This window comes from Vicugna pacos, chromosome 12 (assembly GCF_048564905.1).
Source record: "Vicugna pacos chromosome 12, VicPac4, whole genome shotgun sequence".
Classification (NCBI taxonomy): domain Eukaryota; kingdom Metazoa; phylum Chordata; class Mammalia; order Artiodactyla; family Camelidae; genus Vicugna; species Vicugna pacos.
This window is the reverse complement of record NC_132998.1, coordinates 29,544,309-29,564,668: the sequence shown is the minus strand read 5'-3', so window position 1 is coordinate 29,564,668 and position 20,360 is coordinate 29,544,309. Positions and strand designations below refer to the sequence as shown.

Genomic DNA, 20,360 nt, shown 5'->3' with positions numbered 1-20,360 from the left:
ATATAAAAGCCAACACTTGTTGAACATTATGATGTATCTGATACTTTGCTAATCTCTTTACACACATTTAATACAAGGCAGGTGCTGTTAACTTTGTTTTACAAATGAGGAAATTGAGGCTCAGAGCTGTCTAGCAGTCCAAACTTTGAAACCAGGCCTGTCCAACTACAAAGCTTATGCTCTGACCATAGGTCATGTGGCTTATCTTTATCAAAGAAGATGCAACATGAGTTGAGAGTCTTTATGGGCTTAACTACCTGGCTATGGGGATTAAACATCCTCTCACAATGATGGAGAAGAACCACAAAGTGCAAAGCCAGCCAGGTAATATTATACTGGTAAGTTACCAGGAAGACTGTTTGAGGAAGGTTAATTTTAGACATAAAGTTAGTCTCAAGTTTGGATCCTGCAACTTGTTTATTGTACAATGTTAAGTGCTATGAAACTCAGTTTTCCTCATTGATAATATAAACGCGTAGTACTTCCTTCACAGACACACGTCTGCCTTCCACCCTGTGCGAAGCCATATTATAGGAAGCTCAGTGACCAAGGTGTACGCCCACATTGCAGAAATGTTTCTTTTCTCTCTAACTTCGACAGAAACAAAATAAAACACAACAAATCAAACTCTAAAATGTGCTGCAAATAGAAAAAGCATCAAAAAAGCATCAAGAATACAGAACTACATTTATTTAAATATCATAATAAAATGAATAATTGTAAAAAGGCTTTTGTTTATAAATATAAGAAAGAAAAATCTAACAAGGAAGATTATGCGACAATATTTAAGCTTTGATAAGAGAGTTGTTTTTCCTTGTAAGAAAACTGTAATTGAGACCAAGAAGATAAGACATTTTAGTTCCTGTTTAGTTTCCTGTTTTTATTCATGATTACTTTGTAGCTGTACATTATTCTAATTTAAAGCTCTCTATCAGAATAAGAAAAGCAATCTGCTTCATTAATTTATCTGCTTAGGAGTAATTAAAGTCAAAAAAGATGAGTTAAATTATCTCTCTGTATTTAGATTTCTTTAAGAATCACTGTCTTTATGAGAAAATGTCTCATCATTTCTTATAATAAAAGTAAGTAATAAAAAGTATCCATGTTTTTAACAGTTGGATTTTCAGGACCACAGACAGCTCAGCATATTTTCCCTCTACCTCCTGTCCAATATATCTCATTTCATGATCAAAAGTAAAATCACATGTACATTCTACTTATACAATTTTTATTTTCAAATTTATATTTTTACTCTAAAATAAGGAGACTTGTTTGGGAATACTAGGAATTTAGTTAATTTTGTCTACTTTCAATCATTTTGGGTGTTTCATTCTCAATTTCAATTATTCACTTGATGTTACTTAGCAATGAGTGATACAATTTGCCAAGACCTAGATTTTTCTCACATTCTTCCTTCAAACTGTCCTTGATATTTTACAGCAAAACTTTCTCTGAGGTTGAATGTGTACTTAAAAGGGAGTCTGCAAAAAATCAGCTTAGGACTACACTTTCTTTCAAGTTTCATGCAGACTAAAGAAGATAAAAGGTGTAAAAATGCTACTTACCCCTCACTTCTGTACTGGAGTTTCTCCACAGCGTAAAGGGGAGGAATATCCTGGGAATTCAGGATGTAGCTAGGAAACAAAGAAAAATATGTCTGGAGAAAGTCCAGAGGCAGTTGGAAGTAGGTAGGAATAACTGGCTGTATCATTTAATCACAACTCTTTCCGTTGCTATGAAAGAAACCCAAATCAAACCCAAATAAAAGAGAAGTTGTTGCACATATATGGAAAAGTAGAGCAGTATGCAATTTCAGAAACAGCTGTATCCAAGTGCTCAAATTGTTTATTATCAGAACTCTTTTTCTCCCCATCTCTCAGATTGGCTTCCCTCTGCAATGGCTTCACTTCCAGGAAGCTTATTCCCTCATGCTAGCAAGGTGGCCACCACTAGCTCCAGGCCTCTAGTCCATCAGCATAGCAACTCCTGAAAAGATTTCAGCAAAAAACCTGGCCTATTTTCACTGGCCAATTACTGTGGTCAGGGAATGAGACACACTGATTGTTTAAGCCTGGGTCATTGCTAATTCCTGGGGCAACAGATTGAATCAGATCCAGAAGAACCACATGAACTAAGAGGAGGGGATGGGGAGTTCCCCGAAAGAACCACAGGAAGAACAGATGAAAAGCAGGCAAAAAAAGCAGAGGCCCTTATTCACTTGCTAGGGATGTCATAACAAAGCACCATAAACTGGGTGGCTTAAACATCGGAAATTTATAGTCTCAGTTCTGGAGGCTAGAAGTCTAAAATCAAAGTGTCAGTGGGGCTGGTTCCTCCTGAGGGCTGTAAGAGGAGAAGCTGTTTCAGGCCTGTTTCCTTGGCTTGTAGATAGATTTTTCATGTTCATAAGGTGTTCTCCCTATGTATCTGTCTGCCTCTTGAATTCCTCTTCTTATAAGAATGCACCATGTTGGTTTAGGGCACACTCTAATGACTTCATTTTAATTTGATTACCACTGTAAAGACCCTATATCCAAATTTGGTCACATGCTGAGGTATTGGGAGTTATGATTCCAACATACATTTTCTGAGGAGACACAATTCAATTCATAGCAACACTAGATAAACTTTATTTCCTGGTCTAAATAGTCTCTGTGCTTTTGACTTAATCCTTTGTTACAGGGAATGCCTTTCACCTAGAAAGTCTACTACCTTTTGGTAGTAGATAGGATGGCTCCCCAGTACCACCCTCCAAGCCAGGAGAATGTATCATTTAAGGGAAACAGTTTTTCTTGTTTATCTTAAAATGTAGATATGTGTTTGGGAAAAGGGATATGATATATAAATAAATGTGTACAAGGTAATTGTGCAGTAACTTTGTTTTTCCAAGACTGGTGTCCCCAGGAGATTCTCAGTAAGAGTATTCTCTAGTCAAATAAGTTTGTAAAATGTTTTATTTATTATCCCTCTCTTGGATAATTATCATGCATAGCAGCATATTGTGGTACAGTGATTGTATTAATGTTCCCAATTATTCAGCTCTCCCTACATGTCCTTTACAATGGAACATTTCAGGACCTTCCATCAAAAGGTGAAGTATATTCCCTTGTCCCTTGATCCATCCATCCTTTGTTTGGCTATATGACTCACTTTGGATAATAGGATATTAGCAGACTTGATGTTTGAACTTTTCTACTGTCTCTCTTGCTCCTTGCCTTTCTCTTCCAGCTCGTGTGCTGGAAGATGCAACACATGGAGCAGAACCAAGTTGATGTCATCATGGCAGAAGCCATGCTAAAGCAGTCAACAACCAGCCAATTCCCATTTATGGGAGCACATCCAACCAAGATCTGCAGCACCACCCAGCCAACTGGTAGACTTATGAGCAATAATAAGTAGTTTTTAATCCATCAAGTTCTGAAATGAGTTACTCAGCATTACCTAGGCAATGGATAACCTACACACGTATTAAAGCATCCAAGTCCTGCAATGAAGAAACATGTTCTAGTTGGTATAAACTAGGGTTTCCCAAGTGTGTTTTTATGGTAATAACTAATAACATTTTGCAAAACAATGCTGCACAACTCCAGATTGGGACATTCTTCCACAGACTTACCTAGGAACGGCATGAAAGAAGTATAAATAGTTTGTTTTAATCCTAAATTATTGGTAACTGTCTCTGGTGTTTGTGGTGAATTGGTCCTTAGCAACCATTTCAACTCCATGCTACACACCTCCTGATGCTACAGAGGTTGGAAAGTTAAACATTACATTTCTCAGACTCCCTTGAAGCTCTTTTTTGGATGAAAATTAACTTTCATCCGTTAGATGCACTCCCATGAGATTTCGAATGTAAAAGGGAGGCAGCACTATTGTTCTGTTCTGGCCTTTGCTGTTGACAAGCAAACCTTTTTTTTTTTCCCTCGTGAAACAACATTCCAATATCTAGTTTAACTGCTGGATATTAAGTGATGGTGGCAGGGGTGGCCTCTTGCTTTATCACAACCCCATTGTATGTTCTCAAATCAACAATTCCAAAAGATGTGGCAAAGGTGCTACTTTCTTGGCACCAGTTTTCTGGGAGTCAGCCCTGGAAGTCCAGCCTAAAACTCTCTTCTTCAACTCTCACAACAGCTTACTAAGTAACCAGATCTCTTTCTGCTTAAAATAACTAGAGAGGGTTCTGTTTTCTGTACTGATTGATGACTGATCCTATATCTAACTGTTTGAGACTAAATTCCCTAATCTGTAAAAATTAGAGTTAATAATATCCTCCTTGTGAGCTCATGAAATAATGATTAGCTCTGTACCTTGCATATTGTAGATGCTCACAAAAGGTATTCACCTAATAGGACATTATCTCTTTAAGAAATACTAATTTGATTTTTCACATTTTAGCAGGAGAAGGAGCCAGTAACAAATTGTTACATACATTTGTATGGTGAAAACAATCATTATTTATGCATACTTGGGTCTTTTCAGTTCAAAAAACTAAAATTCTTTGTCTGCCCCCAATTCCATCTTTCTCTATTTTCTCCCTCACATCCCAGGATCCTAAAAGGGTTTACTACTTTGCTGCTTCAATTGCTTCACCTCCCACTCATCTCAATCTCTGTCAATCCAGATTGTATCTGGTTAATTCCACAGAAACTCTAATTAAAATCAACTGTCCAAGTCCCTTAGGAATATATCACCTCTCAATGTATTTGGTACCTAAGTTTCAACTGGCAGAATTAAACACTCTCTCCCTTAAGACACACTTTTTCTTTACTTAGCACAACCAATAATCTGTTTCCTTTTCTTTTGGTCATATAGTGAGACTACATTTCCCAGTCTCTCTTGCAGTTAAGTGAGTCCTAGTGACTAAATTTTAATCAATGGAATGTAAGTGGAAGTGGTGTGTGCCATTTTTGAGCCAAAGCTTTTAAGAAGTGGGTAGGTCCTTCTATGCTCTCTTTTTTTTCTATTCTGTTGACTTAATAAAGATAATGGCAAAGCTTTAAGGGAGAGTGGATCTGTGAGATTAAAATAATCTATAGAACCTGGGTCCCTGAATGACCACGTGGCAGAGAGTAACCCAAGAATTAGGGATACTGACCCCAGACTGGTATATAAATGAGAAACCTCTACAGTGTTTGAGTCATCTTTTAGTTTTGGATGTATTTGTCACAAAAGTGTAGCTTATTCTACCACTAATTGAAGTAGTATAATATTAGTGATGTAATGTTATAATTAAAATCTAAAATATATGGCAATTGCTTAGTATTTGGTTGTCAGATGGTGAGAAAACAGAGCTGCCAGAGACCAGAGATCCCTGGTTCCAAAAGAAAACATTCGATAAAACAGTTGCTGCAGCAATTGGAAGGCAGAAGAAATACCTTTGGAGTTTGTATTTCAACGTGAAGAATTTGGAAAAGCCAGATGTTAGTGTGTGTTGATTAATTCTTGGTATAGTCCAAGGATTCTAGGAAAGAGGTACTCTCAGGCAAAAATTACCAAAAAAAGTGTGTGGAGGGAACAGAGAAAAGAGAAAGGGTCCAAAAACAGGGAACCTCATAGAAAAGAGTTATTTACTTCTGGACCCTAAATAGCAGGAAATAACAGAAAGATGTTAAGTAACAAAAGACCCCAGAGATTTCTCAGTTAAGTAGAAGGACCTGGGTTTGTAGCAGAATTCAGATTGTGTTGCTTTCCTATCCATGGCTATGGCTTGAGATAACCTCCAGTGAGGCAACATTAAGTTGAGAGGAAGAAAGAGGTAGGAGGTGAGAAAGTGAATAAATGAAGCAGGCTGTAAGAACATGTTTAGGTAAGAATTTTAAATTTAGTCATTGGTCCTTGGAACTGGCTAAAAGCAAATAGATTCTAAAACACTTATCTAGGGTCAAATCAAGGAGCTTCCTCCACTACCAGGTCAAGGGTTTTGTCATTGCTGAAGACTCAAGGCTCCTAGTTTACCATTCTTCTCTGAATTGAAGGGAGGACATTTGTTGCAGGTAGCCTGTCCTTGTTTCACTGTTACATACTGAGTGTATTGTAGCTGTGTGCCAGGGTCGGGAGGGAGATATATGGGGTCGGATAACTAGTTTTTATTTTAACTTGCTGGATCACAAGGAGCTACATCTGGACCTGATGAAGAGGACTGCGTATGACCCAGGAATTGGGACTTTGAGCTGGACATGGCAGACAGATGGGCCTTTGGGTTGTTGCCCTGAGGAGGGGCACAATGTGTATTTTAATGTGTTGGGTAAAGCTGTTAAATTTACTTGCCAGCATCTTTTCTTGTTTTCACTGAAGGAATAAATATCTCCTGCTGATGTAGTGATTAATCACTCGGTTCCATATTCTCCACTGCAGAGGTGCATTCGTGACCCAGGCTGGCTCATCAGAATATGTCATCACCCTAGACCTAATGACTGATTCATAGTCAAGCACCTGTCCTAAACACAGCCAATCACGTCCTTATTTAGAGATTTATTTGAATAAAGAGAGAGTTTTTCTTCTTTCATGATCTCTAGTGTTGAGAAAAATGTAGCATAAAGTCAGGGAGAGCCATCTTTACTGTCAAATAAAACAGGCCTGCAAGAACAAAGCTCCAACAGTGGCAGACAGAGATAATAGATGCAGTGAGAGAGACAGTCCTAATGTTATTGTTTGAATCCTTAAACACAGTCATGTCTGAAAGTAGAGCTACCCTTTGGACTTCCCAGTTTGGACAGCAAATAAATACTCTCTTTGCCTTGGCTACCTCAGATGGGATTTTGTGACTAGCAATGGAACACATCTTGAATGGCCTTAGTGTTGGAGTTGGGACTACAATTCAGGTCTTCTGATCCAAATTCAGGGCTTTTTTCTCTTCCTATGATAGTTTTTGAAATAGCTGTCACTTAAAATTAGTAAAAGGCAAATTATGAAATGTGGTCACAAAGACACCAGCCAGGTATCAGACCAACATTTGCAGAGAAATGAGAACAGCTCTATTCTGAAAAGGTGGAACTCTATGACCTTGGGAAGTTGGTGGGAAATCTAATTATAGGAATGGTACTAGGATACTAGGATACTAGGGTACCAGGGTACCAGGTTACCAGGGTACTAAGGTACTAGCTTCTTGCTGTGTCCCACGGATAAGTTCGGTCAAAATCTTATGATGATGCTTGCAGACTGGCATCAAACAGCCAAAAAGCATGAATTCAGTGGGGCAGGGCAGTGGGAGGACCCTGTCCTGAGATTGATATAGTAGCAAGATTTATACTCTATACCCAGGCTGCCCAAGTTCAATGGCAACTCCTTCATTTGCCATACCTGAATTTGGGCAAATTAACCTTTCTCAGACTTGGTTTCCTCATACATAAAACAGTACATTCCTTCTTGGGTTGTGGTCATGAGTAAAAAGATACACTCCATGTGAAACACTTGGCTCAGTTTTGGGCACATAGTAAGAGCCCAATTTATATTTATTTTTATTAGTGGTAGCCTCATTTTTGCTATCTGCTAGAGCAAACAATTGGATATGCCAATGGGGGTTTAACAACCTCAGCAGACAGAGAGCGAGCTACTGAAGCCCCAAGCAGATGAGAGAGGCCAGGTGTGTCAGTGTGGGTCCTCTGAGAAGCAGGTGCCAAAGTGGAATTTGATGTGCAAGAGATTTATTGGGGGGAAATGCCTATGAAGGATAAAGGGGAGAAGGAACGGGAGTAGGTGGGAAGGTCCTCAGGCCACAATGTAGGTGTGACGTATGTGAAGGGAGAGAGGGGAAGCAGGAGGACTGGGTGCAAAGAGCCTCAGACTGCAGTGCAGCCCCAGGGAAGTCTCTGCTCAGAGCAAAGACAGCCTGTGACAGGAGCCCTGATTAGGGAGGAGCCTGACTGGGAGAAGCCTGGAGACAGTGTGGCCTTGGGGAGAGCCCTGCTGGGCACCCAGGGTGCAGCAGATACAGGCGTCAGCTGGCCCCACTCCTCAGCAAGTTCTCTTCTGAAGGGAGATCTGAGCAACCCACTCTTCAGGCCTACCACCCCTGGGAGCACTTTCCTGTGAGGGCGCCTTCCCTCTCCATGTTTCCCAGACACTTAGCAACTAAGGCAAACAGGAAGCAGCAGGGGTAGAGCCAGCCCTATTTCTTAGCTTTTGGACCATTTCTCCCCACCTCCCTTGTTGAAGCCCATGTCAATCATGTTTTGCCTATTTTATTTTAATTTAATAATAATTGTTGTTATTTGCCTCCTAATTGATTTTTCTGCCCATGAGAGACCCTTGTTCAGTTTATTCTCAGCACAGATCTAGAACGATCTTTTCAACATTAAGTTAGATGATGATGTCCTTTAATCAAAACCCTCCAACCACTTCCACTTCACTCGTGCTGTCCTGAACCTGGCTCTGTTTGGCTTCCCATTACTCCAGGCCCTTCCCCCTTACTCTTCTGCTGTCTGCCCACTCAGCTCCTGCCACATTCGCTTCCGCGTGATTCCTTGAATAAGTCAAGTAAACGCTGAGCTTGGGAATTCTTGCTCCTCCCTCTACCTGAAACTGCAGATTCACTCTCTCACCTCCCTCAGGTCTTTGTTGAGTTGCCACCTTTCAGTGAAGCCTCCAAAGACGACCCGATCTAAAACAACTTTTCTGTCTCCAGAAAATCCTTTCTAGCTTTATTTTTCTCCATAGCACTTACCACCATCAAATACACAGTATTTTTCTTTACTTATTTTGTGTATTATCTATTTTTCCTTCTAGAATGTAAGCTCTATAGGGACAGGGGTTTGGGTCAATTTTGTCCACTGCTATAGTTTTTGTTGAACGAATGAATAGATTCTGTGAACAGCAGCTGAAGCGATGGAGGTAGAAACCCAGGTCTCTCGTGGTAAAAGGAAAAACCACAGCATTTGGAGTCAGTGATGCTGGTTTGGGTCTAGGTCCAGCACTAATTGTCTGACTTTTTGTCTGACTAATTGTCTGACTAACTAATAGACAATGCACTAATTGTCTAACTAATTTGTCAGACTAACTAATTGTCTGACTTTGGAAAAGTCATCTACCCTTTGTGCCCCCCAGTTTCCACATCTGTAAGATGGGGATAACAACAAAGACCTAGTTCATTGTGAAAGCTAATGAATGTAAGATGACAGACAGCACAGATGTTTTATTACAGTTTCTGGGGCTGAAAGACAGTGGCATGTGGTGGTACTCACGCTAAGGTGTGGAAGTCATTCATGACTGATCCACTGGCATGTGTTACACTGGGTTAGTTATTAGTCAAAGGCTGGGTCCTCATCCCAGCTCTACTCTCATTCACTATGTCACCCTAAGCAAGGATCTGGGACTCAGTTTCTCCATTCGTAAAAAGAGACAATATCCACCAAACCTAGCTGGGAGGGATAAGGATCAAATGAAAGACAGTTTGTGAAATCCCTTTGAAAATGGGAAACGTCTACACAGAGCAAATGATTCATGGTGGCTGGTGACAAGGCTTCATGTGTCTGATTCTAGAGTCCCCAGCTGATGTGAAAGAAGAAAATTAGCAGAGGAATCTTTACTAACAACGTTTCTATATCCTAATCTCTGCCATCCTGACTCAACCATACACAGGCCCTCCTTCTTCCTTGGGTGTTTGCTGATTGTTTGAGGATCACAGACTTCATCTATCCATTGTATTTGTCTTTCTTTCAATCTTTTAAAAATCTTTTAGACCTACCCTAATCTGGGGGGACCCATGTATTCATAGTTGGGCTACTCTCCGAGAGTTTTTAAGTGGATATATTATGAAGGGATAGTTAGGATCAAGGAAAACCTTTCTTGAACTAACACTATCTTGAGTTAGGCTTTCTTGTCTGTCTATGAGTTTACACATAGTTACAAAAAAGAACGTACTCTTGTATTCCTTTATCTAAAAGCTATACTGTTTTATGGTTCTGATTAACTTTGAGATGCTTTTACCTTTGTTTGAAAAAAGGCTATCCCTCTTGCCATTACAGCTTGCTGTCCCAAATGGACATAAACAGGGCTCTGTCATGTATACATGAAAAAAGATGACCTACATAGACGATGTTACAGTAGGGTATTAAAAGTACAATTTCAGCCATTTCTCCCAATTAAGGCTAACTCATCTGTGATTTCAGCCTCCCATTTGAAGTAAAAGTCTGACGGTAATTGGAGCACAGAGCTTTTCACCACTGTACTTCAATCTGGAAATAATTGTCTTTGTTCAATTAGGAATCTGCATTTTCATGCCAGTCTTCACAGATTACTTTGAATGGAGAATGAACTCTGATTAAGAGCTATCCCTCTTGGAAGGAAAAAAAAAAAAGCAGCCTGAAGTCCTCATCCTCTTGTTGGATTTAACATTTTGTTTTCCCCTAGCAGACTGAGAAGGATGTCATATGAATGACTTTCTAGACTTATTTAATATGACAAAAATCTCCTAGGAGATTCATACATAGTTAAAAAAATTTAACATGTCTTTGAAATGATTCCCTAGAGCTGGACTTGGAAAGGTATCAATTTGTCTGAGGCCTTCAGTTGTCATGTTATAATGACCAGGTTTTCTATGGAGCAAAATCTGATCATTTATTTTTGCTGTTTATTGAACCACTTACTCTCTTAGGCGCTTTTAAATACAGAATCATATCTAACTCATAAAAATTTTGAGAATTAAGGATTGCCATCCCCATTTAGTAGATAAGGACAATAAAGGCCAGCATTTATGGGATATTTTTCCCAAGGTCACTCAGTGATTTATTGGTAAAACCAAGCGTCAACTTCAGGTCTGGCTGACTCTAAAGCCCATGTTCTCCAATACCTCTAGCACTACTTCGTTACTAATTTAATACAGTCAGAGGAAAACAAGAAGCATTCATGTAAAATTAGTAAGATTCTAATAGACAGACTATTGAAAATGCCAACTCAGCATATGTCTGCTATAAACCATCTTGCTCCAATAATTCTGAAAGTGCCTATATCTACCAGTTTGGGTAGAAAATAAAAGGTCCACAATTATGAAAACGTATTAGCACAATGACAACTTTCTTAAACAACATGAGTTACTATCCATATCATTACATAATTTAATCCTTTCTCCAGGATGGACTCCTTTATAAACTAAACCACATCCTCTCCATTTTTGTATCCCTTCAACCAAACATAGTTACTAACTGAGAAAATGAATGAATCACTCTCTTGATAACTCCAAGGGGCAGGCAGGATATATAGAATTCATACATTACAGATACATTGTGTGTGTTTTAACATACACATGTTAAGTCAAAAAACCCCAAAAGTATAAGTAGAACTGACCAAACCTTTTATTATCCCCTTTAGAAACAGTATACAGGTGTTGTAAATCTCTACCTTTGAAGCAAAGTAATTCCTTCTCTTTAATAATACTCTGGTAAATGTACACATGAGTGTTTCTCATTCTTCTCTGTCTTTGACATGACGTTTCATAACGACAAGAAGAAAAGACGTATTACTTAAGCACCTGGAAGGAAAGTGATAGCTGACCCAATTTTTCTTTTCTAAAGTATAGAATTAGTATTTTAGAGAGTTTGGGTCCAATGGGACTTGTAAGCACAGGGGGCGATAACATCTACATTTCATGCTGAATTTGGTTCTGGCTGTGGGGTGTTTGTTTGGGGCTGTGTGTTGATGGGAGGAATGTAGTATGTTCTGTTTTTATCAGTCTGGTCCATAGACCATGGCAGGTGTGGAGATTACTTTCCAATAATGCCTGGAAGCTATTTTCCCCCACCTTCACAGAAACTTGCCATCTGGCTCTGAGGGCCAGAGATAATTCAGTCTCTAAATGAGCTCAGCCTCAGGTCCTCCTGAGTGAAAACTGATAAATGAGTAAGATTACACTGTGTTATGGCAGTGTCAATAACACACCAGCACTTGGCCACTCTGAGTGACTGCTTCACATGCCTTTAGAAAAGAAGTAAAGCATTCACTGAATTAACCTATGTCAAACACAAGCACATTACTTGAGGGCTTGGTGGGGGTTGCCAAGTTTCATAAAGGCTATGTGGAAACACTAAAAATGTATTTGCATAGTATGCAGATCTTTGCATGCAACCTTTGGTCTCAAACAATAAAATGCCATATTCAATTTTGGCTTTGTATACTTTAAAATGAACAATTTCTACCCATGAACATCGCAGGGAAAATGGTAGCTAAAGATGAAATTTTACTAAGCTACCTAGATACTGAGCTCTGTGGCTCACGAAAACACAGACAGGTTCGTCAAGCAAAGGGAAGGTATGAAGCTCTAACATGAATAATTGAGCACAAAAGACAAGCCTTTGAGTAAAGAAGATCTTTTTCTCCCTGCACTAATTATCTGGGCCGGCTGTTGAAATTGATAAAACTGACCTGATAATACCTTAAATCTTCATCTGATTTTATCCATGTGGTCATAACCATCTTTGGTTGGTTATTTTGTATAAAGAGCATCAGAGTTATACTTTGATGAGAAGAGAAGGAGATGCTTGGAATGCAAAGCATTCAGCCTGGCCCGATTTCCCAGGGCCTCCTGAGATTATGTGTAGCAATGACAAGATGACATAATGAAATTGAGTGTTATGGCAGTAAGTAAGAAAGTAAGCCCACAGGCTCGGTCTCTTAGGAGAATGTCAAGCACAAACGGTTTTTAAAAGATATCTTATTCAAAAGAGGGTCAATAAACTGGTGTTATCTCAGCTTGGGTAAATTCTGTTTTCCTCTCTTGGGGAAACTATTTTCTTCTCTGGGGGAAGCATAAGGAGAAGAAAACCTCTCTGAGAGTAAAGAGTACTTATTCCCCTGAAATTAAAAAACAAATTGCCAGTATTTGATAGGTGGAAAGTGAGGGAACAATGGTCAACATGTTTTGGGGGGCTTTTACATATATAAGTCTCTTTTCTATCTCCCTCTTCCTTGGCAGGCAAAACTAAGTGACCGTGCTTGTAGCATGTCATACAGTCCTGAATGGACCAGAATGGATACTTGCATTGGTGTCAGGAAGTCTATTGGATGGCCCACAACTAATCAAACTCTCATTCTTGAGAGAACTGAGGTCATGCCAAGCTGGAGCAGAGTCAGTTCTGACCAAAACTAGATGCAAACCAAATTAAATGAGGAACAGAAGTGATGAATGAAGCAGATATCAGAGGAAGTGACTCCACTGAGAAATGAATGGGGCAGATATCACAGATGCAGAGTCCAGTCCCTAGTTCCTTCCCAGTGAGGCTCAGTTAAATCTTATTTCCCTTTTAAGGAAACACGTAAGAGTGCCTCTTATAACATTATAACAGTCCTCATTTTCCTCACTTTTCTTTTTAGTTGAGCGCATTTCAACAGGTTTTTATTAATTTGCAGCTAACGAATCCCCAAATAAGACAAAGAACAAGTATCTAAAGATAATATCCTTGGCATATGAAAACTATAGAAAACTGAGAATAAGGAAGGAAAGGATTTAATATTTACTTGAATATATTCCATGGACCAGATATTCTGCTAAGTGTATAATATTTTAATCTTTTTAGCAACTACATATCTGAAGGACATTTTAATTTTAATCATACCAATAAAGCAAATGAGTTTCAGAGAGCTTAAACTCAGCCCTGCCTGGCCCAAGTCTCTTCCCTCATGCTGACACCAGACTTTGGAATAATGCAAATATTGTTACCAGGTGACACCAAGACTCTTGAAAACAATGAAGATATAGGTGGCCATATGTGATGGTTACTTTTATGTGTCAACTTGGGGGTGTTCTTGGATAAGATGAACACTTAAATTGGCGAACTTTAAGTAAGCAGATTGCCCTCCATTATGTGGGTGGACCTCATTCAATCAGTTGAAGTTTTGAATAGAACAAAAGGACCAGCTTTCTGGAACAAGAAGGAATTCTCCATCAGATGGCCTATGGATTTCATCTGTAATATCAGCTCTCCTGAGTCTTGAGGCTGTTGACTCACACTGAAGATTTGGACTTGATATTCTCCATAACTGTGTGAGTCAATTCCTTATAATAAATCTCTGTCTCTGTCTCTAATATATATACATATATACATATACATACATACATATACATATAGTATATTGGTTCTGCTTCTATGGATAAACCTGACTAATACACCATAGAAAAGGTTAGATCAGGAAACCAAGGTTGTGGAGAGCGATGAAAGCAAGATGACCAAATAAGATGTTCTTTCTTCTATACCCTCTGAACAACAATAATTTGGCCTCCATCTATGGACAAAAGTGCCTTTGTGGGAGTTTTGTAATCCAAGTAGGAGACTATGAAGCCCAGGTAAAGTCTAAGACCAAGGAAAGCCATTTTGAGGTCACAGACTAGCACCCAGGTGGCTAACTCACCAACCCTGGTCCTGGCTACAGACCTGGAAACAGCTCCATACCCCCGAGGACTCAACCACAGCCCATGTGGCTGGGTCCTGGCATCAACACCATATACCAAGGGACTCGGGGGAGTCCTGTGTATTGGGTAATAAGCATACAGAACTTGGTCCCAGTTGTAGACTTGAAGTGGCTTATGAACTCACTCTAGCCCTTCTCAGCTATGATCCAGGAACCTCTGGGGGCAAACTCACTTTGCTCAGGCTGTATATTCTGAAAGGGCTTCCGATAATGAGGGTTCAGACTATTCTAGGCATAGTCCGCAAGCAGTCCTGCTGTTTTGGGGACCTGGTAAAAGATATTCCTGTCTGTGCCCCTGGAGATCCTGGGAGCCCTCAGAGGGACCTGGCAGAAGCCACACCTGTCTGCATATCTGGTAATAAGCCCACTGACTGAGGACCCAATTGTGGACCCTGAAGTGGACATTTATTCCTGTATTACCCTACTGAACAAGGAACTAGAAGCAGTCCCACCCACCCAGAGACCAGCAAGGATCCATGCCCACCCTAGCCCTTGGTAACAAGCCTGCTCCAACAGTAGACCTCACTGTGGACCTAGTGGCAGCATGGAAACTAGCTCCAATCCAGCATGACTGCAATTCTAGAGGTTACCCCATCAGCCCAGGGAACTGACAGAAGGACTTTACCTGCCAAAACCAGTCTGTAAAGGCTGGAAGAGGTGTTTGCTCCTTCAAAGGCACAGATACTAACATACAAAAACCAGCTGCTCTTGTAGTAACCTACAATAAAAAAGAGTATGAAAATGAATATATATGTACACGTATGGACTGAAACATTATGCTTAAACATTAAACACCAGAAATTGACACAACATTGTAAACTGACTACATTTCAATTAAAAAAAAAATGTAAAAAAAAGTTGCATTTCAGTACACTAACAATAAACTACCTGAAAAAAGGAATAAAGAAAATAATCCAAATTATAATAGCATCAAAAATAATAAAATACTTAGGAATAAATTTAACCAAGAAGGTAAAAGATCTGTACTCTGAAAATTATAAGAAATTGATGAGAGAAACTATGTAAGATACAAATAAATGGAAAGACACCCTGCGTTCATGGAATAGAATTAATATTATTAAAATATCCATACTACCCAAAGTCACAGACTCACTGCAACTGCTATCAAAATTCCAATGGCATCATTTACAGAAATAGAAAAAACAATCCTAAATTCATATGGAACCACTAAAGGCCCCCAACAAAGTAATTCTGAGGATGAAGAACAAAAAAGATATCACATTTCCTGACTTCCAACTATGTTACAAAGCCAGAGTAATCAAAATAGTATGATACTGGCATAAAAACAGACACATAGACCAACAAAACAGAATTGAGATGAAAGAAATAAACCTATGCATATACAGTTGACTAATATTTAACAAGAGAGCCAAGAATACTCAATAGTGAAAGGATAGTCTCTTCAATAAATGGTGCTGGGGAAGATAGATATACATATGCAAAAGAGTGACACTGGATCCTTATACCACTCACAAAAATTAACTCAAAGTAGATTAAAGGCTTAAATGCAAGACCTAAAACCATAAAACTCCTAGAAGAAAACAGGGAAAAAATCTCCTTGACAATGGTCTTGGCAATGATTTTTTTCAATATGATATACTTCTTTGCATTATTTTTTTAGTGTTCACTATGAATTACAACAGATATCCTTCACACTTTATAGTCTACTATGAGTTAATGCACCTTCATGCAAAATGTGTACATATGTAAAGATTAATTTAGCCGTCCTACATACACTATGGTAGTTATGTTACTAACACTATAATACAGAGAACATCTTACTAACGGCTTATTACAATGTTTAAAATTTGTAGTTACTCACGTAAATTTTGTTTGTTTGTTTATTTAATGTTTTTTTCCCCCGGGGGGAAGGTAATTAGGCTTATTTATTTTTTAGAAGAGGTACTGGGGATTGAATCCAGGACCTCATGCATGCTAAGCATGCGCTTTACCATTTGAGCTATCCCTTCCCCCAGCTCAGGTAAATTTTTAAAGAATGTAAAGGGAAGAATGTTTCATAGTTTTTCTCATATTTCTCATTTTCAGTTCTCTTAATTATTTCCCAAAAGTCAATATTTCTATCTGACATCATTTTCCTTTAGCCTGAACAATTTTCTCTTGCATTTCTTGTGGCATATGTGTGTTACCAATAAATCCTCTTAAGTTTTCTTTTATCTGAAAATGTCTTTATTTTGCTTTGATTTTTGAAACACATTTTTGGAGGATATAAAGTTCTGGATTGGCCTTTTTGCCAGTGCTATAAAAGTATTCTACTATCTTCTGGTCTCCATTATTTTTGATGAGATGTCAATGGCATTCCAATCATTGTTCCTCTGTATATATGTGTCATTTTCATCTGGCTTCTTTCAAGATATTCTCTTATTTTAGGTTTTCATAAAATTGCCTATAATATCCTTAGATATGATTTTTTTATTTATCTTGCTAGGTATTGGCTGAGTTTCTTACATATATAAATTTGCGTCTTTCATCAAATTTGGAAAAATTTCAGTCATTATTTCTTCACAACATTTTATGTCTTATTCTAGCTCTCCTTTCCTTCTGAGACTTCAATTACATGTATATTAAACCTTTTGATAGTGTCTTCCAACTCTCTGAGGCTTTGCTCATACTTTAAATCTTTATTATCATTGTTTTTCATGTTGAAATATTTCTATTCATTTATCTTCAAATTAACTGTTTTCATCTCCAATCTGATGTTAAACTTACCCAGTGACTTATATTGCATATATTACATTTTTCAGTTATAAAATTTCCATCTGAATTTTATGGCTTCTCTTTTTTGCTAATATTTTGTGTCCTTCAGATTATGAAGATGATAGCTGATTTAAAATTACTGTCCACTAATTCCAAAATCTGTGTTATCTTAGAATCAGTTTTCATTGGTTGTCTCTTCACTATGAGTCACATTTTCCTGTTTCTTAAAATGTCAAGTAATTTTGAGTTGTATCCTGGAAATTGTGAATAATACATAGTCTAGACTCTTGATAGTATTATATTCCTCTGAGAAGTATTGTTCTTTATTTGTTTGTTTTATCAGTTAACTTGGCTGAACTTAGCTGCAAAATTTTGTCTCACTGCAGTGAGCACCAGCTGAAATTTTAGTTCAGTTCTTTTAGCTTTGGATGCACTATTGGGAGTTTTTACCTAAACTATGCATGTATAGTTTAGAGTTCAGCCAGAGACTTGATCAAAGTTTATACACAGAGTTTATGGCTCTGTCTTCCTGTTCTATTCATCCAGGGACTCTCCCTCTTTCTTATAATTGCTCTGAAATCTGTCCTCTAGTTCTTCAAGCCAGTAATACTGTGGCTTGCCATAAAGACAGAAAAACACACCCAGTGCCATTTCCTTTCTCTAGTGTCAATCCCCCTACAGATTCTGCCCATTTTAGTAATGCCTTCAGGTAATTGTTTCTTATATTCTTTCCAGAGTTTATGCTGCTATTTCCAGGAAGGTTTGTCATACAGGAACTACCTAGCCATGACCAAAAGTGGCAGGCTCGCTAGAATGTTGAGACAAACATTTGCAAATAACCCTACACACAGTCTGTTGGGAAGTATTCATTTAGCTTTTCAGGAACAAAAATTAAGAAGGTGTAGTGTTCAAGGACTTATTTCAAATGAAGCCAACCTCAGGCATTACATGTAAATGTCACACTTCAGCAAGTGGTCAAATAGGTAAGCAGACATAAGCTGTTTTAAACTAGCATTCCCTTGAGTCCCAAATATCAAATTTCTAGCTTAGTGAATAGCACATAATGAATAATTTTGTGGTATGTTAGAAGGTGATATGTGCTATAAAATCAAAATCAAAACAGGGGAATTGGGAAGGCAGGGTGGGGTAGAGGGTGTTGCAATTTAAATAGGATGGTTGGGGAAATGGGATATTCATTGAAAAGATGATATCCAAGCAGATTCTTGAAGGAGATAAGAAAATTTACCTTGCAGATATCTGGTGAACAGTGTTCCAGGAAGAGGGAACAGCATCATATACAACATGTACCAAGTGCTGCATAGTTAATTCTCCTAATAATCCAAGGAAGAAGTTGTATTACCTCTTTTTAGAGATGTGGAAACTGAGGCTCAAGGAGGTGAAACCGTTTATTTGTCTGCGGTTATAAAGCTGGTAAGCAACAGAACCAAGTTCCTTCAACCAGCTATTGAAAGGCACAGTCCCAACCCTCAAGGTGCATACAGTGTAGTACAGATCATGTATCCAGATAGTTTCAAAATAATGTAGTAGGGATTATAACAGAGGTCCATAGGGACACGGAAGTGAAGGCATCTTGCACAATTCACACTAAAAGTTGACTAAACAAAGGAAGATTAGAAAACTGACCATCTGCTACTTCTACTTCTATTTGTTTGTGTCAGCCCTGAAGTGATTCTCCCTGCTTTGGCCTTAATGCTCTCCTTGCACACTCCCCACCCTCACACCCCAGCTGGAATCTACCCTAAACACTGAAGCAAAGACAATCCTGTTAGAAAGTAAGTCAGATCGTGTCACTCCTCTGCTCAAAACCTCCCTCGTATAGGTTTCCCTCCCAGTCACAGAAAAGCTAGAATTTTTACAGTGGCCTCCAGAGCCCTATGCTAGTCCTCCCTTCTCTGCCCCAACCTGCACCACTGCCATCTCAGCTGCTTTTCCTCCCCTCTTGCTCATTTTTCTTGTTCTCCTTGCTGTGCCTATAACACACTGGGTGTGCTGCCATTTGGGGGCTGGGCACTTGCTTGTCCCTCTGACCGGGATGCTCTTCCTCCCATAGCCTCTGTTCCTCTTACCTCCTTCAAGTACTATGCAAAGTTCCCTTCACAGTTAAGCCTTTCCAGTAAGATTAGCTGCATAATCTGTGGGACTCAGAGCAAAACAAAAATGCAGAGGCCTCTTGTTCAGAAAATATTAATAAAGGCTCTGAGAAATCCAGCAGCAGGAACTTCATTTATCACAAAGCTATCCAAACTTATTTAAGCACAGAAGGCTTTTTCTCTTTAACTATTCACAATATTTCCATTTTGCAAAATGCCTGGCAGAAACTTGAAGATCTCTTTCAACTCCCAAAGTCCATAAATCTATGCTTGTATTAATATTAATAATCTATAAAATGATATAATTAATCATATTGTATCACATATAATCTACATTATAAAATAATGTGGTATATGTAATATAACAAAATGTATAATACACATTCATAATATCTAATAATATATATTTGTACAATTTATAATATATATTTATATTATATCTTATAAAGGTATGGACTTTTAATAATTTTCCTTTAGCTTTATAGGAAGTTTGTCGGGCAAATATGAAAATGGGAATTTGCCCTTTGGGTGATTTCTCCACCCAAATGTCTGGGAAATGATATAACAAACTTTGACAGTATATCTTCTAAATTTTTCTTCTAGCATTCTTCTCTTTTTTTAAAAAAATGGAAGTATAGTTGATTCTTCAAGGTTTTTATAAGATATCTGTGCTTTAGCAGTAAATGTGACTTTCATTCTTTGGCTTTAAACCCTCAAGACTGAATGGTGACACCAACAGCTCCAGAGATGACAGCCTCTGTATATACAAAGGCGGGACAAGATTTCTTAGAGACAGACAGAAGAGGCAGGGTTTCAAAAGAAGAACTTTCTTTTCTGACAGTAACTGAGGACAAGGGGAATCCACATGCATGCTCTTCCATAGGGTATTTCTCTAATCTTCTGCAGACAGGTTGCTTACATACATATATATATATATATATGCACATGTCTGTATATACGTGTGTGTGTGTATGCTCAGGGTGAAGGACCAGGCTTGTTTGTTAAATTACCATTCATCTACTTCTGTTCTTCAAAAATATAATTTAAAAAAATCACTAGAAAAAGGAATTTAAAAAAAACAAAGCCACACAAAATACAAGGCCAAAGACATAA

General features: G+C 38.4%; 1 protein-coding gene across 25 annotated transcripts in view; it reads right to left on the bottom strand.

Annotated features, from left to right (window-relative positions):
- Positions 1-20,360, bottom strand: part of PAH (phenylalanine hydroxylase) — a 361,485-nt gene that overhangs the window by 119,182 nt on the left and 221,943 nt on the right. For all 25 annotated transcript variants that reach the window (XM_072973153.1, XM_006205894.4, XM_072973150.1 and 22 more), the window contains 2 exons: positions 15,026-15,118; positions 1,566-1,634 (listed from right to left, as the gene is read on the bottom strand). The gene's annotated coding sequence lies outside the window, so the exon portion shown is untranslated. The remainder of the gene's footprint in view (positions 1-1,565; positions 1,635-15,025; positions 15,119-20,360) is intronic.